This window comes from Aotus nancymaae, unplaced genomic scaffold (genome assembly GCF_030222135.1).
Source record: "Aotus nancymaae isolate 86718 unplaced genomic scaffold, 86718_ANA_hifiasm-v0.15.2.pri h1tg000025l, whole genome shotgun sequence".
In the NCBI taxonomy this organism is placed as follows: domain Eukaryota; kingdom Metazoa; phylum Chordata; class Mammalia; order Primates; family Aotidae; genus Aotus; species Aotus nancymaae.
In genome coordinates this window covers 14,127,437-14,150,330 of record NW_026988438.1, presented here as the reverse complement: position 1 = coordinate 14,150,330, position 22,894 = coordinate 14,127,437, and the positions used below count along the sequence as shown (strand labels likewise).

The window sequence follows — 22,894 nt, the reverse complement described above, 5'->3', positions numbered from 1 at the left end:
GTTCTATAATTAAAGAATTAGATACTTTAGGCTAAGATGTGACTGCCTAATAGCAAAAGAGAGCAACTTTGTTATTCATTAGTATCTTTATACACCATGCAAAAATGGTTCACAGATATTGATTCATTACCAATATTTACAGGAGAAATACAGATAAATGACACATGAAACACGACCCCAAGGAACTTGTAGTCTGGTGAGGCAGATAGCACTAATCTAGAAATAGACTAGCGTATACAGGAAGGACACATCATAAAACAAGAGCTAGTATAGTAACAGAAAGTTTTGTGGCAGAAATGGCATTTGAGCTAAACCTTAAAAAATGAGTACAATTTGGATATGCAGTAATGAGTGTACAAGAAGGCATTTCAAGCAGAAGGCTAATGCAAGAAAGCTAAGGAGTATATAAGGAAAATTATGAGTGACAGATTTTGTCCGGACAGTGGAGTGCATAAAAGAACAAGGTAAAATTAGATTAGAAATATAGGACCAGAGGTGGGCTTGAAGCAAGAAAAGGGACTGGTCATTCTTCTTTAGGAAAAAGGAGTGACTTTAACTTTCTGAAGGTCAAAATGTGGGTCAAATATAAGCTTTAGGAAGAACATCAGAGTCCAAGGACGTTTGACTTTCAAAGAGGAAATGGGTCCCTAACGCTTTCCTATATATATTTTTAACAACTGTTACTTTAAGTATCTAAATACTTTAATAATACATTGAGATACTCCAAGTCTCAGGATATAGAAGGAAGAAGAAAATAAGAATGCTTTTTATACCTTTCACAGAAAACCTAGTTACTTCTAAACAACCTACAGAGAAAACACATTTTTATAAAAACTGTTACAAAGTGAACTTAGCTGTGTCCCAGAATGTCACCCAATTACGATAATGCTACAAAGAAAGGAAAAAACTCAGTGTATTCACTATAACATCTCTGTATCATTAACCATCCAAAACACATCCTTCTCAATGCCTGGGAACACTCAGGAAAAGCATCTGTTCCCAGAGAATACTTCCTGAGGACATTTTATCCTCTACTAAGGTCTCTCTCACCAAGACTCTCTGTATAAGGAAGACCAGGGGAAGACAGAGGCAGGAAGAGAAGCAAATAGGAGTCAAGCATTCCTGGCTGAACTCAAGGAGTTTACCATCTGTAAGGAGGAAGGGGAAACAGTCATGAGTACACATAACCACTAGAAATTAAGAGTTAATTGTAATAATAACAATAATAATAAAGCACTAAGGGGCATAAAAGGGGTGAACTACTCTGCCTAGAAGAGTTAGGGACTGCTTCATGGAGGCATGGTTTTGAAGAACAAATTTTAAAGCTAAAAAGATCGTAGAGATTATCTATTTCAACCTCCTCGTTTTACTTGTGAAAAAACAGAAACTGGAAAAAGTTAATGACCTGGGTTAGGCAAAACAATTGGCTTCTAAATTTTGGCCTGAAAACCAGGTCTCCCAGCTTCCTTTTAACCTGGGTAGAATTCCAACTGCTGTGGGAAGATGGTGAAACCATGCCCCACAGGGTTAGAGAATTTGGTAAGTAACAAAAATGTATTGAGCTTGTCTTGCAGAACAGTGGAGAAGAAAACCATTTGTTATAGTTCTCGCCATTTGCCACAAAATTGGCTGACAGATGGAGGCTGGTTGGAGCCAACATGGCTGACTAGAGTCTGTGCAGAATAGACTTCCTCTCACGGTGAGTAGCGTTTTGACATCAGAGGGTTGAAAACTCACCCTCAATTCATGCTAATGCCACCATTTCCCAAAGGTGTAACCCATGAAGCAGCATGTAAAGGCACCAGTGCATGCCCAAGACACTTTCCAAACCCCGTTTCAATTCAACACCTAAACTGCACACTCAGAAGCTCTCCCTTAATCTATGGCTATAAGGCTGGTAGAGAAAGTTAAATTTGAGCCTGACATCTGTCTCCTTATTCAGCTCCCTGGCAATAAACCTTTCTTGCTGCAAAAACCTGGTGCTTTGTGTTTGGTTTTCCATTGTGGGTAGGCAAATAGACCCACTTTCGGTTGGTGACAATGGAGAGAGGAGGGAAGAGTAGAGAGAGGACCTTCTACACTAGAGAAGCAAAGTACAGAGGTGAAAACAAATGGATGTGCTGTGTTTGGAGAAGGATGTTGGAGTTACCAATTCTCCATCTAGCAGGTTATGAGGAGCAAAAGAGGGCCGTGAGCAAGATGTCAGCCACCTGGTATGGACCTTAAGGGCCAAGCAACAGAATCTTTTTTTTCAGACAGTTAAAAATTACTCAAGATTTCTGGATTAAGAAATGTCAGGTTCAAAGCTTTGTTTTAGGAAAAGAACTGATGTGGAAGATGAATTGAAAGGAGAGAAGAGATGTGGGAAACAGCCTGACAGCCAGGGATCGTAGGGCTCTAAACCTGAGTGAGAGCCCTAGGAATGGAAGCAGGGGAAAGTTAGAGAAATACAGTGGAGGCAGAAATCACAAAACCTGGTTAGGACTGGATGTCGGAGGCCAGGGCCAAGGAAACAGGCCAGGATGCTCCCAAGATTTCCAACTTGGATAACTGAGTGGAATGATGATACCATCACCAAAGGTAAAGAAGAAAAAAGAAAAAAAAGGAAGAACTGGAAAGAAGGGACCTATGGGAGAATGTAACCAATTGTGACTGTGTTAAATTTGAGGTACCAGTGGGACATACAGAACAGGGTCCAGTCAGAAGCCAAAAGAGACTGAATGGAATAAAGAGAGATGCTGGTATGGGCAGAACTGTGTCCCCTGTCCCCTAAAATCCCAACCCCTAGAACCTCAGAATGTCACCTTATTTGGAAATAGGATGGCTGCAAATGGAACTAGTTAAGATGAGATTATAGTGGAGTAGGGCAAGCACCTAATCTGATATGACTGGAGTCTTTATAAAAGAGAGAAGTTGAAAAACAGACATGCAGCACGAGGAGAAAACCAAGTGAAGATGAAGGCAGAGATCAGGGTGATGCTTCTTCAAGCCAAGGAGCACAGGTTGCCCGCCCACCACCAGACGACAGGAAAGAGGCAGGGAACAGATTCTCCCTCACAGCCCTCAGAAGAAACCAACCCTGCTGAACTTCCACCTTGGATGTCTAGCCTCCAGAACTTGGAACAACTAATCTGTTGTTTTTTTTTTAAGCTTCCCAGTTTGCGGTAGAGTACTTTGTTATGTCAGCCTGAAGAAACTTATATAGAGGCCAAGATTGGAAACGTATCAGGCAGTTTTTAAAGAAAAGTTACTTAAAGCTGCAAATAAAAGTACCCACAAGCATTTCATTTAGAGCTGTTTCCTTTTCCTCTTAAGACATGCTCTAATAAAAGAAGACCTTGAGGAATTCACCAGCAGGCCTGCCACATTCTAGACTTCTAAAGTGGGACAGAGGATAAATGTGTTTCTGGACCTTTACTTCCCAGTCACCACGCCTCCTCATATCCCCATAGCCCTGCTGAGCAGGCACCCACAGCCACGCAGCCACACAGTGCTGGTGCTCTCCAGGGGAGCTTGCTGGCCATTTGTTGAGGCAGAAACCAATCATATTTGCTTAATTACCCCTGTACAGACATTAGGTTCATTAAATAGGATCACAGTATGCATTACCTAGAAAAGGGATGTTTTTGGTTTCATGGTCTGAATAAAGAAAGCCTTAATATATATATATATATATATATTTTATATATATATATATAATATATATTTATATATATATTTATATATATAAATATATATATATTTATATTTTTATATATATTTATATATTTATATTTTATATATATTTATATATTTATATATATATATAATATATATTTTATATATATATATCAAAGACTTATATAAAGAAAGACATATATATATATATATATATATATATATATATATATGACAGACTATATACATATGCAAGGCTTATAAAGGGATATATATATCCCCTTGTCTGGCAATGTCAACATTTCATAACTGAAAATGGCCAATAAATACTCTGGTATTTTAGCCATGTTATTGATACCAAAAGGTATGTAATTTGGTAATCCTGTTAGATACGACTATTATACATCTATGCAGGAAGTATATAGATGAACTATGAAATCATAATGTATTATTGTTCACCAAGATCATTTTGGATTTTCAAGGTAATCTAACTAGAAGGCCATCAGAATAATTATATAGTACTATATTCCTTTACAGCATTATACCTAAAAAATGTTTATATATGTATTTTTTGAACAAACAGTACTTCCGTCTTGCTCTACAGATTTAATGAGTATTAGCATAAGTTACAACAAAGAATTCAAGCTTAATCAAGTTCAGATCTGGCTGGTGAACTCACTTAGTTCCTTTTCCACCCACAACTCCCAGAACTTCTTTGACAATGTAAGATTCCCTTTAAAATGAATTACACAGCTCTGATTAACTCTATGACTAGAATCTAAGGAACAGTATTTGACACCACACTCATCTGCAGGAACTGATAGAACATGGGTCAGGTAACATGAAAGCAAATGTACAAGTCACATTTTCACAGGGCTATACCACTCAGAGATTAGGGGAGGGTAGATTTCTAACTACTCTATTTCATGGTTCTGATGCTACCAGATATTTTTTGTAAGCAAGTCATTTTTGTTTAACAAAGGACTAGAGTTGCTTTCTCCTTCTGGAAGCCATTTATAACATTAGCAACTTTATAACTCCTTTTTAGTCCAGGTAATAATAAAATAGCCAAAGCACTGCACAGAACTATAAAATACTGGGCCAAAGAGGAAAGGGTTGAAAAGTGAATTGTAGGTGTATGCTATGCTTACAACAATGTAAAGATTAATCATCTATCACATATGAGGAAAGATACTACAAGATATATACCAAAACGATGATGGTGCTTCTTCACTGTAGCATAACTTTATGTCCCTCCTCCGCCAACTTTGCAAGGGACAGCACTTAGCTTGGAGATATTTGAAATATAATAGAGAATGCAGACTGAAAATTATGATATTATGGAAAAAGGGTTAAGTAACATAAAATAACTATAAATAAACGACTCAATGAATTCAGAGGAGGGAAAGATTACTGTCATATTGAGTGAAAGGAGGAGATGGAGAAAGCCTTACTGAAATTTGGAACACATGACATCAGAGGGAAGATGTGTTCACTGAACATGAGATCAGTCTTGCAATAAAAGTGAGACGGATCAAGTGAAGATGGGAGATGGGGGAGGAGAGTCCACCAACTGCAGTTTGACTTCAGTGCCTACTCTACATGCTGGGCAGAGGGCAGTTCTAGGGACACAATCTCTGTTCCCCAGATCTGGTGGTCCAAAGGGGCAGAAGGTAAGCCAGGAACCAAGGAAGGAAGACCAGAGATGAAAAATCAGAAGAAATGCATATTTGCTGGAGAAAAACTAAAATAGAAAATACAGTGCCCAGGCTGGGTGTGGCAGCTCATGTCTGTAATTCCAGCACTTTGGGAGGCTAAGGCAGGAAGATCATTTGAGTCCAGGAGTTGAAGACTACAGTGAGCTATGATTGTACCACTGCATTCCAGCCTGAGCTACAAAGTGAGACACCATCTATGGAAGTAAGGAAGGAAGGAAGAGAGGGAGGAGGGAAGGAGAGGGGAGGGGAGGGGAGGAGAGGAGGGAAGAAAGAAAGGGAAGAAAGCAAGCAAGCAAGGAAGGAAGAAAGGAAGGAAAAAAAAATCACTAATTTGCTCACATCCTGATCATGAGGTCCTGTGATGGATGAGGTCCTGTGATGGTAGACCTGATATTTTTAGTGATATGATTAATTTGTGCATTAGAACATTTAATCTGACAGAGGACTGTTAAATGAACTGGAAGGGGAAGAGACCAGAGTTGAGATGTGGTGGTAGAATCCAGGGTAGAATCTAGGAAAGTCTGAATGAGAAAGAAAGAAAGGCTCTTTATATCAAGGGCTGGGGGTGCACAGTGCAGCATCTCCAGAGGACAATTAGACAACACAGCAAGAATCTCAAAAATGTCTTTATGCCCACTCTGGGTAGCTATGGGTTAGCCCTGCTCAACAAGAAGCGGTTAAAAACAAACAAACAAAAAACCACCTCTTTACTCCTTGACCACCACAATCCCACTTCTAGGAGTTTATCCTAAAAAACAACTCATGAGGCCAGGCGCAGTGGCTTAGGCCTGTAATCTCAATACTTTGGGAGGCTGGTCAGGCAGATCACAAGGTCAGGAGATCGAGACCATCCTGGCTAACACAGTGAAACCCCATCTCTAGTAAAAATACAAAAAATTAGCCAGGTGTGGTAGCACACGCCTGTAGTCCCAGCTAAAGGCTGAGGCAGGAGAATCATCTGACTCTGGGAGGCGGAGGTTGCAGTGAGCCAAGATCGCTCCATTGCACTCCAGCCTAGCAACAGAGCAAGACTCATCTCAAAAAACAAAAATTTTTTTTCCATGAATGCGTTCAAACTTTAAACTTTTAATCTACAGGGATGTTCATCCTGCACTGCTGGTAACAGTGAAAAAAGTACAAACAACCTCAATATACAGCAATATGTGACAGACTGAATAAAGAATATTCATATGCAGATACTATCCAACCACTAAAAAGTGTTACAAACAAATCCATGATATTAAGTAAAAGATCATTTACACAAAGATGTGTAGAAAATTATGTTTCTTAAAAATGGACAATAATATTTTGCACACACACAAAGTCTGAAGGATGCACACCAAAGTGTCGGCAGTGGGTATCACCTCTAGGTGGTTAAATTGTTAACAATTTAAGCGTTTATTTCCTGCTTGCCCATATTTTCTAATCTGTTCAATAATATACATACTGCACTGTTCTTATAATAAGAAAAATAAAAATTCGTATGAAACAAAATAGCAAAGTCCTCAACTTAGAAGTGGCAGGAGGACTATATAAGAGATTTGGGGAGAGGAAGGCAAAATTGAAAAAAGAAACGAAGGATCTGAAAGAATCACACTAACGGATAACCTCCAGTTTTTCTCTTCCTCTCTGCTCTTGTTTATTCTTGCTCAGCAAAGGTTTAGACCCCATGTGGTCACCCTTTCATTCCCTGCCTGGCTCCTATCTCCAGGCCAACTCTGTGGCTACGAAAGTTTAAGCAACAGCACATAAGAATTGGTCTGTTCATACTTCGGGAAGTTTGGTTGTAGACAGTGTACCATCAAAATCCAATTACCACTTTTACGAAGGTTCCTAACCACAAGAGCACTTCACAAAAATAACTTCTCCTTATAACCTTGTTCTGTGTGTTACAACAGAAGTCAATCAATTGTCCAAGGTCAGTGGCAGAGATGAAAGTAATATCCAATTACAAGAGTTTCTAACCATCAGACCACCCATATTTAAGTATAGGTGGGTGTTAAGAAAAATCTGGAACTGGGCTCTCCTGTGATCACCAATTTATCCAAAGAGCTTTGGTCCATGATTTTTAACATCTTTTAATAGCTTTTGGCTTTTACAGCTCTTCTCTTTCCCACCCATAGTCCTTGCAAATACATATTATTCAGGTAACCAAACTGTAAACCAAAAATAAAATTCTAAGGTCCTTTAGTGGACTTCCTTCTTGGCCAGAGCACTCTTTTTTTTTTTTTTTTTTTTTTTTTTTAAGATGGAGTTTTGCTCTTGTTGACAAGGCTGGAGTGTAATGGCATGATCTCTGCTCACCGCAACCTCCGCCTCCTGGGTTCAAGTGATTCTCCTATCTCCTGCCTCCGCCTCCAGAGTAACTGGGATTACAAGCATATACCACCAGGCCCAACTAATTCTTTTGTATTTTAGTAGACACATGGGGTTTCTCCATGTTGGTCAGGCTGATCTTGAACTCCTGACATCAGGTGATCCACCCACCTTGGCCTCCCAAAGTGCTGGGATTATAGGCGTGAGCCACTGTGCGTGGTGCCAGGGGACTCTTAAAATTTAACCTAAAATATTGTTTCTGCCCATGACAGGAAGTGGGGGTTGGACGTGCCTCATTATACCTTAAGTCTGATAAGAAATATTTATAATCTATTATCTCTGAAGCCTGCTACCTAAAGCCTCCATCTGTACAATGAAAACTTTGATCTCTACAATCCCTTATCTGAACCCAGACACTTCCTTTCTATTAATCCCAGGTCTTCAGATGAACTCCAATCTATTGTCAACCAGAAAATTTTTAAATCTACCTGTAACCTGGAAGCCCTCACCCTGTTTCAAGTTGCCCCACCTTTCTGGACAGAACCAGTGTATTTCTTAAACGTATTTGACTTGGCCGGGTGTGGTGGCTCACGCCTATAATTCCAGCACTTCAGGAGGCTGAGGCAGGTAGATCACGAGGTCAGGAGATCGAGACCATCTTGGCCAACATGGTGAAACCCCGTCTCTAAAATAAAAAAAATTAGCTGGGCATGGTGGTACGCGCCTATAGTCCCAGATACTCGGGAGGCTGAGACAGGGGAATGGCTTGAACCCAGGAGGCGGAGGTTGCAGTGAACTGAGATCGTGCTACTGCACTCCAGCCTGGTGACAGAGCAAGAATCCGTCTCCAAAAAAAAAAAAAAAGTATTTGACTGAAGTCTCATGTCTCCCTAAAATGTATAAAACCAAGCTATACCCTGATCACCTTGGGCACATGTTCTCAGTATCTCCTGAGGGATGTGGCACAGGCCATGGTCATTCATATCTGGCTCAGAATAAATCTCTTCCAATATTTTACAGAGTCTGACTGTTTTTTTTTTTTTTTTTTTTTGAGATGGAGTTTCACTCTTGTTGCCCAGGCTGGAGTAAATGGCATGATCTCAGCTCACTGCAACCTCTATCTCCCAGGTTCAAGCCTCAGCTTCCCAAGAAGCTGGGATTACAGGCATGCACCACCACACTGGATAATTTTTGTATTTTTAGTACAGACAGGGTTTCACCATGTTGGTCAGGCTGGTCTCAAACTCCTGACCTCATGATCCGCTCACCTCAGCCTCCTAAAGTGCTGGGATTACAGGCATGAGCCACCGCGCCTGGCCTAAGTCTGACTCTTTGACAACAAAGCAAATGTGTACCCTGCTCCTACTATATGCTAAACCATGCCCCAGGTACTAAGGATACCTTGAAATTGACATCTATGTCCTCAAGGAACCACATTTGCAGGAGGGCGGAGGATGAGCGCAAGCATACATAAAAATTCCAGAATCATGAGACAACTGTTGTGTAGAGTAAAATAGAGCAACGCCTTGGAATCATGCTTCTCAGTCCCAGATACTCTATTTCATTGGTCTGGAGGAGCCTGAACACTCATTTTTTTTTTTTTTAAACTTCCCAAGTGATTGTACTACATAGTCAGGCTTGAAAATCAACTCCTGGAGAGCAATGGGGTTGGGAGATGGAGCTGCTTTGCCCAAAGTGGTCAGGAAAAGCCTCTGGTGAGGAGGTATTGAGATCTGAAAGGTGAAAAGCAGCAGCCAGGAAAAGAGCTGGAGGACGGGGATGTGAGGAGAAACATCAGTGCCAGCGCCCAAAGCAGTCTACCCTTGGCAAGTTCCAAGGGGCAGGAAGACCCCAAGCAGCTGGAGAGTAGAGAAGGCAGGGGAAGGGAAAGGGGATGAGGATGAGGAGGGTGCAGGGCATAAAAGGATATACTAGGGGAATCAGCTGCTGTTAGAGGGTTTTATGCAGGGGAATGATGTGACTTGCCTCGGAGTTAGAAAGGTTACAAAGAACACTCAAGCCACTGTGGAGCATGGACCTCACGGTGAAGCAGTGAGCTCAGTTAGAAGCGGCTGCAGCAGGCTGAACCTGGGTTGTAGCAAGAAAACCAAGGAGCAGTCAAATCCGGAATACATTTTCTAGACAGCTGTTAAGGCTTAATTACATGGGGTCTGGTGGGGCCTGTCCTGGAAGTCACAGCAAGCAGTTTTTAAAGCTCAGGAGCTGGTCAGCCCCTCCTTCTCAAGAGGAGGCCTGGTAGCCAGGGCTGCAGGGGCTTTAGCAGCCACAAGCACAGACTCTCAGGCCTGGAGGTCACTGAGGATATGAAAACTACCAGTTAGGCAGATGAAGAGGGCTCTCCTAAGTAAAGATTTTTATTTAATATGCTAGTTGATGGTCAACAAGCACACAAATGAAGACTCATGGCCCCAATTATGCAAATTCGTGACAATGGTTTCTAACCTGCTTTGAAAAGAGACGATGAGTTATTACCTAATCTTCTAAAAACCATCGGAATAAGGTGGACAGAAGAGTACTAGTCTTACCTTTGCCTAACTGGCTGAATGACCTTGTCAGACAAGTTGGAACAGATACCCTTTCTTGTTCCATAAAAGGTGCTTTTCTCAGATGCCTTTCATTCTAAAATCCTGTCTTCTTCCATTTTAGGTTGCAGGCAGCCATTCTGTGCCCACCCTGACTCTAGCAAGGACCTTGGCATTCCCTGGAGTGCATCTGTTCTGAGGCCAGCAGGGCTTTTCAGCTCTACTATGTACTCTGGTTCAAATCTCACTGCAGTGTTTGCCAAAGGCCTATTTAAATTCATTGGCTCCAATGAAATCTGGCAGATGGAGTATTGTTCAAACAAGCAGGCCACTGCCTGGCTTTAAAAACCTATTAAAGATTTTTATTGGCAATTTTACTGTATTGTTATCATGAATTTGGCCCATAAATATCACCTCTGTATATATTACTGCCTACATATTGGCAAAAGAAGATATATATATATATGTATATATGGCTCTCATAATTGTGAGGTAAACTCAGTAAGTGATCTGTGCATACTGCCAGCTCTACTTGGGAGCTGACTACTTTGCAGCTGACTCCAAACAGCAGTCAAGTTTCCCAAGGCTGCCTGTGCCAACCAGGGGGACTTACTGGGGTATTCTTACACCCCCAACATTCTCTTTCTTATCAGATGGATCAAACACATTTGACAGGTATGATTCATCCCTCTCCTAGTTCTCACTTGCTAGTATGTAGTTAATTCAACTAACACTAGAAAATGTCTTTACTCTTCCTATACACCCTTTCTTCTTTCCCTCCCTATAAAATAACCACTGCCCAATGAGTTGAGGAGAACCTGCCCAGTGTCCTTGCCACCTCCCTCCCCTCTCATCTTTTAACCTTCACGTCATAAAAATGCTCCAATCATGGCCAATCTCTATCAAGATGATATTGTGTCAAGGATAAGAACCACTACAAGCTTTTAAAACTAGAAGCAAATCATATTCCCTATCTCTACACTTCTCTAGATAAATATCCTTTATTTCTTAAATACTAGTAGACATCATTTTAAAGCCCAACAAGCTATCTTATTATACTACATTGTTCTATTTTGTATAATTACCAACACTGAGAGCAGAATTTAATAATGTGCATGACAAATAGTCTGCATTTTAATTATATCATGGATATTTTGAGATCCATCCAGAGACTTTTTTTTTTTGTTAAAGGAAAAGTGTACTAAGTTTAAACAAACAAAAAACACCATAAACACCTCATTTTAAATTAGGTATTGGCCGGGCGCGGTGGCTCAAGCCTGTAATCCCAGCACTTTGGGAGGCCGAGGCGGGTGGATCACGAGGTCAAGAGATCGAGACAATCCTGGTCAACATGGTGAAACCCCGTCTCTACTAATACAAAAAATTAGCTGGGCACGGTGGCGCGTGCCTGTAATCCCAGCTACTCAGGAGGCTGAGGCAGGAGAATTGCCTGAACCCAGGAGGCGGAGATTGCGGTGAGCCGAGATCGCGCCATTGCGCTCCAGCCTGGGTATCAAGAGCGAAACTCGGTCTCAAAAAAAAAAAAAAAAAAAAAAAAAATTAGGTATTGCCTTCTAAGCAGGGGGAAACCAAAAGAGGTAAAGAAAGACCATTGAGGAAAAAAGGGAAAAGTAACGTAAACCACGATGGAAAACTGATTTAGGCAAATAAAGCAGATTTAAAAATCTAGGTTTCCTAAATCTTTCCTTGTTCTGCTAATTAAGGCTGGATAAAAAGGTCTCAACTTTATTAAAATGGCAAATGCAGAAGGCTAATAGGGAAACAAAGCACAAATAAGAAATCAGTAACTGAAAAGCCAGCAGGGGCATGAATTTGTCAGTTAGTATATACCAGCCTACACCATATAAAGTAGGATGTCATTTTATTCTGATTACCACTTGGATAACAAGGTACTTTGAATGTACCCAAGGACAGAGAGACTGGCCTGCATGCAAGGGCACACACTGGCAAACTCTTTGCTTCTCTAACTATAGTCTCCAGTGTGATCATTCCCTTGATTGGGGTTGAAAAACACAAAAGTCCCTACAGGGTACCTGAGGCACACAGCTGGAGGAACAGAATTTTTCTATATATGCTTTTAGGCAATGCCCATATTACCTATGTTTGTTCTCGGCTCAAATAACATTTTAAAATATCAAAAATTGATTGAGTTAAATGATTTTTTAATCGGAACACAATGCCTTTCTCAATACGTTTTTCTGAATCTCTGAAGAAAGGTATGATTAAAACAATATTCAAAAAAATTTCAAAAATAAAAGGCACATATGCATAGGCACACCAAAAGTGACACAAACAAACGTGCTACTTTCTTGCATCTGCCATTGATCAATTTCTGGTTTGCCACTCTGTTAACAAATAAAAAAACATCAGCAGTAAACAAAAATTTTTAAAAATACACGAAATCAAAATTATAATGATTCCTCTTTGAGAAACATTATCAATTACTTGGGAACATTTTAGCATTTTCTTTCATTCAACTATAATTCTTACATTTTGGAGATACACAAAACCTCTCTTGATGTGATTGTAATATAAGCCCTTGGCAAAGCAAAAATTGAATGACTGAAATAGCCCTTATCATTTTAAGAAATAAAATTATTCATGGTGTGGGCAAGAAGAAATAAAAATACCCAGGCTTGAGCCAGAATATCACAAAAAAACAGCCAACATTAATATCTGCTGTGCCAGCTGAATTCAAATTAACCCAATTTTTACATGTTAATTAAACCAGCTATTTTCTTCTTATTGTATTTTTGCTTCTTAAATAGTAGAGTCTACAAGTGATTCCCAACAGACTTGTTCCAACAACAATGACGTATTCATTTACTTCTATTATAACCATACAATACAGTAACTGAGCAGTAATTTTTCACAGTCAATTACATGTGTAGTTCTTTATGCTTAAAGATGCTGAAATAATGTGTACTATAGAGCCATATGCCTGGATCTCTAGTCTGCCAGAGGCAGTTGCCTGGGTAACACATTTTCTCTCCGGTTTAGCATAACCCTTCATTGAATATCATTAGGTGTCATTAAATAGCAAACATTAACATGAACTTCAATATACTAGTTAGATAGAGTCATTTTACCCATGTAAACAAGTGTTCCATCATTTATCTAAGCTTAAAATAGATTATGATTTTATGGTATTTAAGACCATAGAAAAGAAAAAAACAGTACCCATGTGTTGATTTCAAATTGAATTTGCAGAAATTTTTGATGACATAAGAGAACTCAGACCAAGTTTCAGAATAACATTTCACAATATTATGGTCATAATATTCAATGTAAACAAAGAAAGATTAGGTTTTAAAGTAAGCTCAATCCTATAAAATAATTCCATCAATCGTAACTCAGACAAAAGATTATTGCACCCTCCTTAATAAGGAGGAGTGGGGAGAATGTACTCAAATTCAGCAACAAAATGAACTTAAAGAAAAAGTGCTTAAAAATCAAGGTATATAAGAATCAATACAAAGTATGAGATCCACTGTGCATTATCTAAACATTTTTACAGCTTTATTGACATATAATTGACAAAACTGTATACATTTAAAGTGTACAACGTGTTATTTTTATATACATATACACTGTAAAATGATTATCATAATCAAGCTAATTAACACACGTACCATATAGTTGTCTCATATAGTTAAAATATTTTAAATGTTCAAAATTTAATAGATATGTCAATATATAGTTTCTACAAGGTGTTCTAGAGCAATGTCTTCATTAAGAGTAGCAGCTGGAGAATTAACAAAAAAGAGTAGCCGCTCTCTCAAATACTCTCCATCAGCCCTCTACCCGACACCACGCCAAACAAGCATCCACGTCTAAGAAAAACAATGTGTTTTTCTACGGTCTCAACAGTCCTAATCCAATTACCACTCCTAAACCAAGGAATTACGATGTTTCTGAGATGATCATAATTTCAAATGAACCTAAACTCAGCCTATAAGCAATCACAACTTTTCTTCTATCATCCATATTACAAAAAGCCTCCAAATTGTCAATGTTAGTTTTAAAGGACACATGAAAAGAAAATGAATCATCAAATGGCACTACTATCCCAATGTATTTTCTTCCCACTCCTAGTACAGGAGAAAAGTAGATTCCAAAATCCTGGCAGTAAGCCCAGGGGAACTCATGGAAGTTCAGGGGGCAGCATCAAAGCTGTCCAGAGTCAACTTAGAGTAACGAGAGAGGTTGGCCAAGAATAAATGAGTTCTTGGTTGTGGGGAATGAGATCCTAGACACTACTATGATGATGAAGTGGATTTTTCTTTTTCTTGCACCTGTTTCCTAATCCAAAATAAGAAAGAAATAGCCACACAAAATTGTGCAAGTTGGACTTGGGTACTATGCTCCTACCTCCACTGCTCAAAAAATATTCATCTGTTTGTAAAAGTAAATAAAACCTTAATCATGAATTTAGTCCAGGGGCTGGGAAGCAGTTGGTTGGCAGGAAAAAAATTACTTGGTTTTAATTGTATATTCCATTTTGGTTTCAGCACTGTTTTGAATGATTGTTTCTCTAAGGCAAATTATAAGAAACAAATTGACAGCAAGGATAAATAAATCTTTAAGCAAACATTTTCAAGATATAGTGGTATCAGGAGAAATTAGGTTGCATCTCTGATGCCTCCATGACAATTCACATTCTAAATGATTTAAGACATTCTACACTTTCAAATAAAATTTTAAGAAATTAAAACTAAAATGTATAAATGGTAATGACTGGGAAAAGTAGCCTAATACCTTATGAAATGTTATAAATAAGAATTAAAATAAAAAGTAATTTCTAAAGCCAGGCACAAATGCCCGTGCCTGTGGTCCCAGCTGCTCGGAAGGCTAAGGTGGGAGGTTTACTTGAGCCCAGGAGTTTGTGGCCAGCCTGGGCAACACAGTGAGTTCTCATCCCCATTTTTTTAAAAAAAGGTAAGTGATTTCTGCTTACAATATTCTGATTAAGTAGCATTTCTACATTTTATCCCAAATTCACAATAAACAGAATTCTACTATGCTCACCTCTATTCCCAATACAAATTAAAATTTTACTACATGAATATAATTTACTTGCTTAAAAACAGGCAGAAGATCTGGTAAAGAAAAAGACATACACATTTTTCATATTTAGTCATGTTTTGTTATACAACCACCCAAAAGACAATGAATTCACCTACTAACACAGGCTACCTGTGAATGTAGATTTTCACAAAATAACCAAAAGAGTTTATTATGCCTATTTGAGCCCATTCTATTTAGGTTTATCTTTTATTTTACTTTCGGAAGAAGCTATATAAATGCTGAAAAACAGTTAAAAAAATTTTTTCTGTCCCAACTGATCTGGCATGTTTCCCCATTCTATGCCATGCTGTCTCTGCACTTCTTACCAACTTCTATTTCTAAAGGTATCCTAACAATTTCAAACTTTTTAAAAAAGCAGGTCATTATAACACAGAACCGCAATTGTAAAAGATAATCAAAATCAGAAACTATTAGAAGTGTGCTATATTTTTGCAACAGCAAATTAAGCTACACAACTTTTGAGACTCTCTTGCATTTTCTAGGTATAAGTATTGCAGAAAAGCAACATCAATATTTTACTGCTTTTTCCTTCAGAAGTTGGTGATTGTTTTATTTCTTAACTTTGAAAAAAAAAACTTTAGGCCAGCACGGTGGCTCATGCCTGTAATCCCAGCACCCTGGGAGGCTAAGGCTGGCGAATCACCTGAGATCAGGAGATTGAGACTAGCCTGGTCAACATGGTGAAACTCTCTCTCTACCAAACATACAAAAATTAGCCAGGTGTGGTGACACACGCCTGTAATCCCAGCTAATCGGGAGGCTGAGTGAGGCAGGCAAATAGCTTGAACCCAGAAGGCAGAGGTTGCAGTGAGTTGAGGATGCAGTGAATTGAGACTGCACCACTGCACTCCAGCCTGGGTGACAAAGCAAGAATCTGTATCAAAAAAAGAAAAAGAAAAAAAAAAACTCCAGAAAGAGCACTGAATCAGAAAATCATAAAGTGATAGAAGAAGGGTTTCAATATGAATTACATGTTTAGCCAATCTTTAGGTGCTTTCAGGATTATCCCCAAGTAGATGCAATACCCTCAGTGAATCTAAAACATTATATTCTAAATAACTTGAATAATAATGCGAACAAGCAAAATTCACTAAAAGAGACATGTCTGTCTTTACTTAACCCTACTCCAGAAGGCAGTAACTTACCAGACCATAAGCCATAAATGAGAGAGGACATGTCAAATGGGTGGAATCCACCAACACTTAGGTACATGAGTCTAGTCCTTTGCAGGGTAATGAAGAACAGTGCAGGATTCTCAAAAATCTGACTATCTAATCCTAAATATAGGTGGTTTTCTCAATACAAAGAATCCCTCAGAATAAATTTACAAAAACTAGAACAACCCCAAAATACTGTGGAAGCAGCCTACTTGGGGAGGAGAAAAGTGAAGAAAGGAGAAGAAAAAAGATTTGCTAAAAGTTTTAGACCTGTTACAAGAAAAAAAGAGGCTATATAAAATATTACAGTGGTCCTGGGAGAAAAATGACAGCAGAGATTTTAACATGTAAAAATTCAAAGAAAGAACCACAAAGGGAAATCTGAGCATCCCACCCCTTCTGGATAATACGTTACATGTGCATGGCACATTACGTGTTCAATCCATTCCAATTCAACAAATATTTGTGGAGTGCCACTATGTGCCAGTCATATTCTAGGATCCACAGACTCAGCAGTGAAGAAAACAAAAACCCCTGCCTTCATAAAGCTTACAGTCAAGTGTGTGTGTGTGGCGGGGAAGAGAAGGAGACAATAAAACAATTAATGAAACCCACATGTATTATACAAGATAACCACCATGAGAAAATCTAAAGGAAGTGAGTTAGCTTCTTAAGGGAAGCACCTTACAGAAGGAAGAGGAAGCACAAGGTCTCTAGATGGGAACAAGCATGGTGTGTTCAAGGTGTGCCAAGAAGACCGACATCACCAGAACGAAGTAATTAAGGGGAAGAGCAGCAGATGAAATGAGGGGATGAGGAGGTAAGGTAATGAGACAGCAGGTACCACAAGGACTTGTTGGCCAAGAGCAGGGCTTTGGCTTTTACTCTGAGTGAAAATGGAGAGTCATAAATAAAGGGTTGTCAGCCAGAGAGTGACATAATCCAACTTAGGTTTCAACAGAATCACTCTAGCTGTGCAGGGAGACTTGGTAAGAGGTTATTACAATAATCCAGGTGACAAATGGTCATGCCTGGCTCTGGATATGGAGTAACATCCCTCCATAAGGCTGAGTAGAATTTTTAAAAAGTTAATCAAGTAAATTGCAAGGTCACATCATTGCGTGTTTGATCACTCACTGGGAATGATTCTAGAGAACTAGCCAACTGGAAGCCACACGCCAAACACCAGTTGCACTGCATCTAAATTTGCACTGATATAGAGTGAACTAATCAAGTTGTACTTTTTTTTTTGTTTGCTTTATTTAATAAACTGTTCTTGAAAATGTACTTGCAGAGAAAATAAAAATGAAGCAGAACTGCAGGAGTGTGTACACTTGCTATCTTACTGTGCATTCGAACCATCTGCAGCAGCAGTTGGTGTGGCACCATCTTTGCTATCTTGGGTACAGACTGAACGTGGGCTATGTGTTGGAAATCAACTTGATGAGTCTTTTACTAAGTACTTCTTATTGGGCACCCTGGTCAGAGAGCCTCAAACAGATGACCACAGCAGTTATGAACCACAACTAGAAACTTCTTTACATATTTTTTCTATATGACTTTATGAAACAAGACCAAAAACAGAGCTTGTCTTACAGTTTGCCTTTGAATCTTTTCTTATTTGGGGACTTGCCTCCAGACTTATTTATTGGGTCTCTTTCTTGGTCAGCTTTCCAGCGTCTTCCTTTTTTGTATTCTCCTTGCTGGTATCATGAAGCCTGAACAGAAGTTGCTGCTACTGTCACCTTTCAAAGGAATTGGGCAGAGGGAGTACTGATGGTACATGTACTGATAGTGAGGCCAAGCAGATCGGATGTAAGATTGGAAGGGAAGTGTGAAAAAAAAGAAGGAAGCAAGGATGTCTCTAGGGTTTGGGGCCTGAGCAACTAACTGTAAGATGGAATCTACTGAGAAAGCAATAGGAAAGAATGCTTGGAGAGAGAAGGCTCAGGAGCCTAGGTCAGGACATGTGACGTTTGAGGGGCCTATTAGAAACACAAATGGAATCTCACAGAAGCAGCAGGAAGGAGAGGGCTGCAGACATAAAAGTAGAAGTTATAAAGTATTTAGCACCATGAGATGGGACAAGATCACCCAAAAAGCAGTTAGGAAAAACTAGAGATGTGAGAACGTGTGAGGTCAGAGGGATGCAAGGGAACATGATGTACTGAATGTAAAGTGAGTATTGCAAAAAGGGGTAAGAAGCAAGTATGTTAACCTGAGAATTAACATTATTATTGGATTCTGCTGTGAGGATCTTAACAAGGGCATGTTAGAGTGCAGAAGAGCAGCAGAGGAAACCTGGGGAGAATGAATTCAAGAATGAATGGGCAGGCCGGGCGCGGTGGCTCACACCTGTAATCCCAGCACTTTGGGAGGTCGAGGTGGGTAGATCACTTGAGGCCAGGAGTTTGAGACCAGCCTGGACAATATGGTGAAACCTGTCTCTACTAAAAATACAAAAATTAGCTGGGTGTGGTGGCAAGCACCTGTAATCACAGCTACTCAGGAGTCTAAGGAAGGAGAATCGCTTGAACCCGGGAGGCAGAGGTTGCAGTGAGCTGAGATCGTGTCACTGCACTCTGGCCTGGGTGACAGAGCAAGACTTCGTCTCAAAAAAAGAATGAATGGAGAGAGGAATTAATTGTAAGAGCCAGAATAGACAGTGCTTTTGATGAGTGTTGCAGAAAGAAGAGAAATGGGGAAGAATCTGAAGAGGAAAGTGCAATCGTGAGAAGTTTTTCTTCAGAAGGAAGGTCTGTGTGCTGCCAGGAAAGATGCCAGGAATTGAGGAAGGGAAGTAGGATGTGAGGGAAGGAATAAGAGAGGGAAGATGAGAGGAGGATGGAATGTTGGAACAGTATCTGTGAGTAAATTAAGAAGGGAAAGTTAACTAAACTTCCCTGGAGTTTATTTCATTGGGTGACAACATACAAGCATTTACCGAGCAAGTGACAACCCCATTTAATCAGATGAGAAAAAAGGCTCAGATAGGTTAGCTCACTTGTCAAAGATCCCACAGATTTTAAGAGAGCTAGTAAAATGTGTTTTTTCAACTACTATCAGTGATCCTTCCACTATTTAATGCTTTTCCCATGCAAAAGACCCATTGTTATCAGGATAGCAGTTAGCAGAAGGAGGAATAGCAGTGACTCTATAACATCAAAGCCCTTTCCTATATGAGTGAACAGGGAAGCAGACAGCATAGGAAGTGTTTGGTGCAGGGAATGTAGAACATAGGAGCAAGTGAGAAGGCATTCTGAGAGAAAAGTTCATCATGTCATTAGGGTTTGTACATTGCTCTTTGAAAGCAGTCCTAAAATGGTTTGGGAATAGATACTGATGACCCGGGTAATGTAAACCTTAAAAACAGTGGTCTGTAAATTTTAACAGACATTGGAATAAACTGGAAAAATAATTTTAAATGTGTATGTTTACACTATACAGCCATAAAAAGGAATGAGGAAGATTTCTTTACATATTTATAGAATGATCTTCAAAACAGATGGTTAAGAGATAAAAACAACTGTGTGTCTGTCAGTCTGTCTGTTCCTCCTGGAGACTAATATTATACACATGCTGTGATGGTTAATTTTACGTGTTACCTTGATAGCAACGTGTGGTACTCAGATTAAACATTGTTTCTGGGTGTGTCTATACGAGTATTTCTGAATGAGATGTGCATGTAAATAGGCAGACAGGGTAAAGTAGATTGCCTTCCCAATGTAGCAGGTATCATCCAACCCACTGAGGTCCTGAATAAATCAAAAAGGTGGAGAAAGGAATAACTTGCTTTCTCCACCTGAGTGTTAATTGGAACATGCACCTACTTCTGCTCCCAGACTGGGAATTACACCATTGGCTCCCTGGTTGTCAGGCCTTTGGACTCAAACTGAATTACATCATTGGCTTTCTCAGATCTCCAGCATGCAGACAGCTGATACTGGGACTTCTCAGCCTCCACAGTCATGTGAGCCAACTCCTTATAATAAATATACAAAAGTATTTTTTCTCTTTATATATAAAAAGATATATCTCTTTATATATAAAATATGTATATTTACATATGTATATTTATATCATACATGTGTATTTGTATTTCTTTATATAGATATATACCCATATATGTGTGTGTGTATATAAAACCTATTGGATCTATTTCATTGGCAAACCCTGGTACACATGCACATATACTACATATATTCACACATATACACACACTCTCTCAAAGGAGCATATATATAGTATATAGGTTGATATGACTGCCTTTCGGATATGAATGGGAAGAGAAAAATGAACTTAAATACACACAACAGTTTACTTACATTTGGGGGGAAAATATCCTGTGAGAGGAAAAACCACAAAACTAAAACAAGAAAGAATGACCTATATAAAGGAAGGAAGAGACAGGGTGAAAAGGATGGGCATGTGAAGACAGACTTCCCTGAGCATACCTTCCTTCTATTGTATAGTTTTGATTTTGGAAACATATGTTTTACATATTCAAAAATTAAATTAAGTTGAAAATTAAAAAGTCAATCCCTAAAAACTGAAAACAAACTGAAAAAAAATGAATCTAACCATATACATCAAGTTGGTGGCAAAACCACACAGAATTGAATGAAATTTTTCCAATAACTTTAGAACACAGTGTTTTAACTATATATACTTTTTGGAACACAGTCAAAGTACAAGAGACCTGAAAAGAAATCTTAAACTTTATTCAATATCTAATTGTTAGCAGCAATAAAGGTGTTACTATTTTGCATATATCCTACACATGGCAAATATGTAATTATGTGAATATTGCTGGTAACCAAGATTTTCAATGAAAGAGCAAAGAGAAAAATCAAAAAAAATTACTTTGTATTTAATTGTGTCAGTTTAATTTATCTTTACATTTGAAATATCAGCATGAATGGAAAATTTTTTCGCTGATGAATTGAAAAGGCATCGGCTGGGTGCAGTAGCTCACACTTGTAATTCCAGCACTTTGGGAAGCCAATATGGTGGGATAATTTGAGCCCAGAAGTTCAAGACTAGCTTAGGAAATGAAAGATAGGGAAATCCCAGCTTTACAAAAATTAATCCAGGCATAATGGTATGTGCTTATGGTCCCAGCCACTTGGGAGGCTGAGGCAGGAGGACCACTTGAGCCAGGGAGGTTGAGGCTGCAGTGAGCCATGATTGTGCCACTACACTTCAGCCTGGGCAACACGGCAAAACCCTAACTCAAAATAATAACAAATAAATAAAGAGAGAAAAGAAAAGCAAAAGGTCTCAAAGCAGTGACAACTCACAAAGAAGGAAGCACACATAACACCGGACTGTGGTCTTTAAATATAACTGCCTACTAAAAAGAAGAGCTCCAGAGAGAAAGGTCAGGTTACCGACAAAGAGAAGCCAATCAGACTAACAGCAGATCTCTCTGCAGAAACCCTATAAGCCAGAAGAGAGTGGGGGGCAATATTCGACATCCTTAAAGAAAAGAATGTTCAACCCAGAATTTCATATCCTTTACAGACAACCAAATGGTAAGGGATTTTGTCACCACTAGGCCTGCCTTAAAAGAGCTCAAGAAGGAAGCAATAAATATGTAAAGGAAAAACCAGTACCAGTCACTGCAAAAACAAACTAAAATATAAAGACCATCAACACTATGAAGAAACTGCATCAACTAATGGGCAAAATAACCAGCTGGCATCATAATGACAGTATCAAATTCACACATAACAACATTTACCTTAAATGTAAATGGGCTAAAGGCCCCAGTAAAAAGGCACAGACTAGCAAATTGGATAAAGAATCAAGACCCATCGGCATCCTGTATTCAGGAGACCCATCTCATGTACAGACACACATGGGCTCAAAATAAAGGGACGGAGGAAAATTTACCAAGCAAATGGAAAGCAAAAAAAAAGCAGGGGTTGCAATCCTAGTCTCTGATAAAACAGACTTTAAACAAACAAACATCAAAAAAGGCAAAGAAGGACATTACATAATGGTAAAGGGGTCAATGCAACAAGAATGACTAACTATCCTAAAGATACATGCACCCAATACAGGAGCACCCAGATTCATAACGTTCTAGAGACCTACAAAGAGACTTAGACTCTCACACAATAAAAGTGGGAGACATTAACACTCCACTGTCAATATTGGACAGATCAACAAGACAGAAAATTAACAAGGATATTCAGGACTTGAACTCAGCTCTGGACCAAGCGGACCTAATAGACATCTACAGAACTCTCCACCCCAAATCAACAGAACATACATTTTTCTCAGCACAACCTAGCACTTACTCTAAAATCAACCTCATAATTGGAAGTAAAACACTCCTTGGCAAATGCAAAAGAACAGAAATCATAACAGTCTCTCAGACCACAGTGCA

At 39.1% G+C, this 22,894-nt stretch overlaps 1 protein-coding gene across 2 annotated transcripts in view; it reads right to left on the bottom strand.

The window, feature by feature from the left end:
* Positions 1-22,894, bottom strand: part of SLC25A13 (solute carrier family 25 member 13) — a 205,200-nt gene that overhangs the window by 122,896 nt on the left and 59,410 nt on the right. The window lies entirely within an intron of this gene.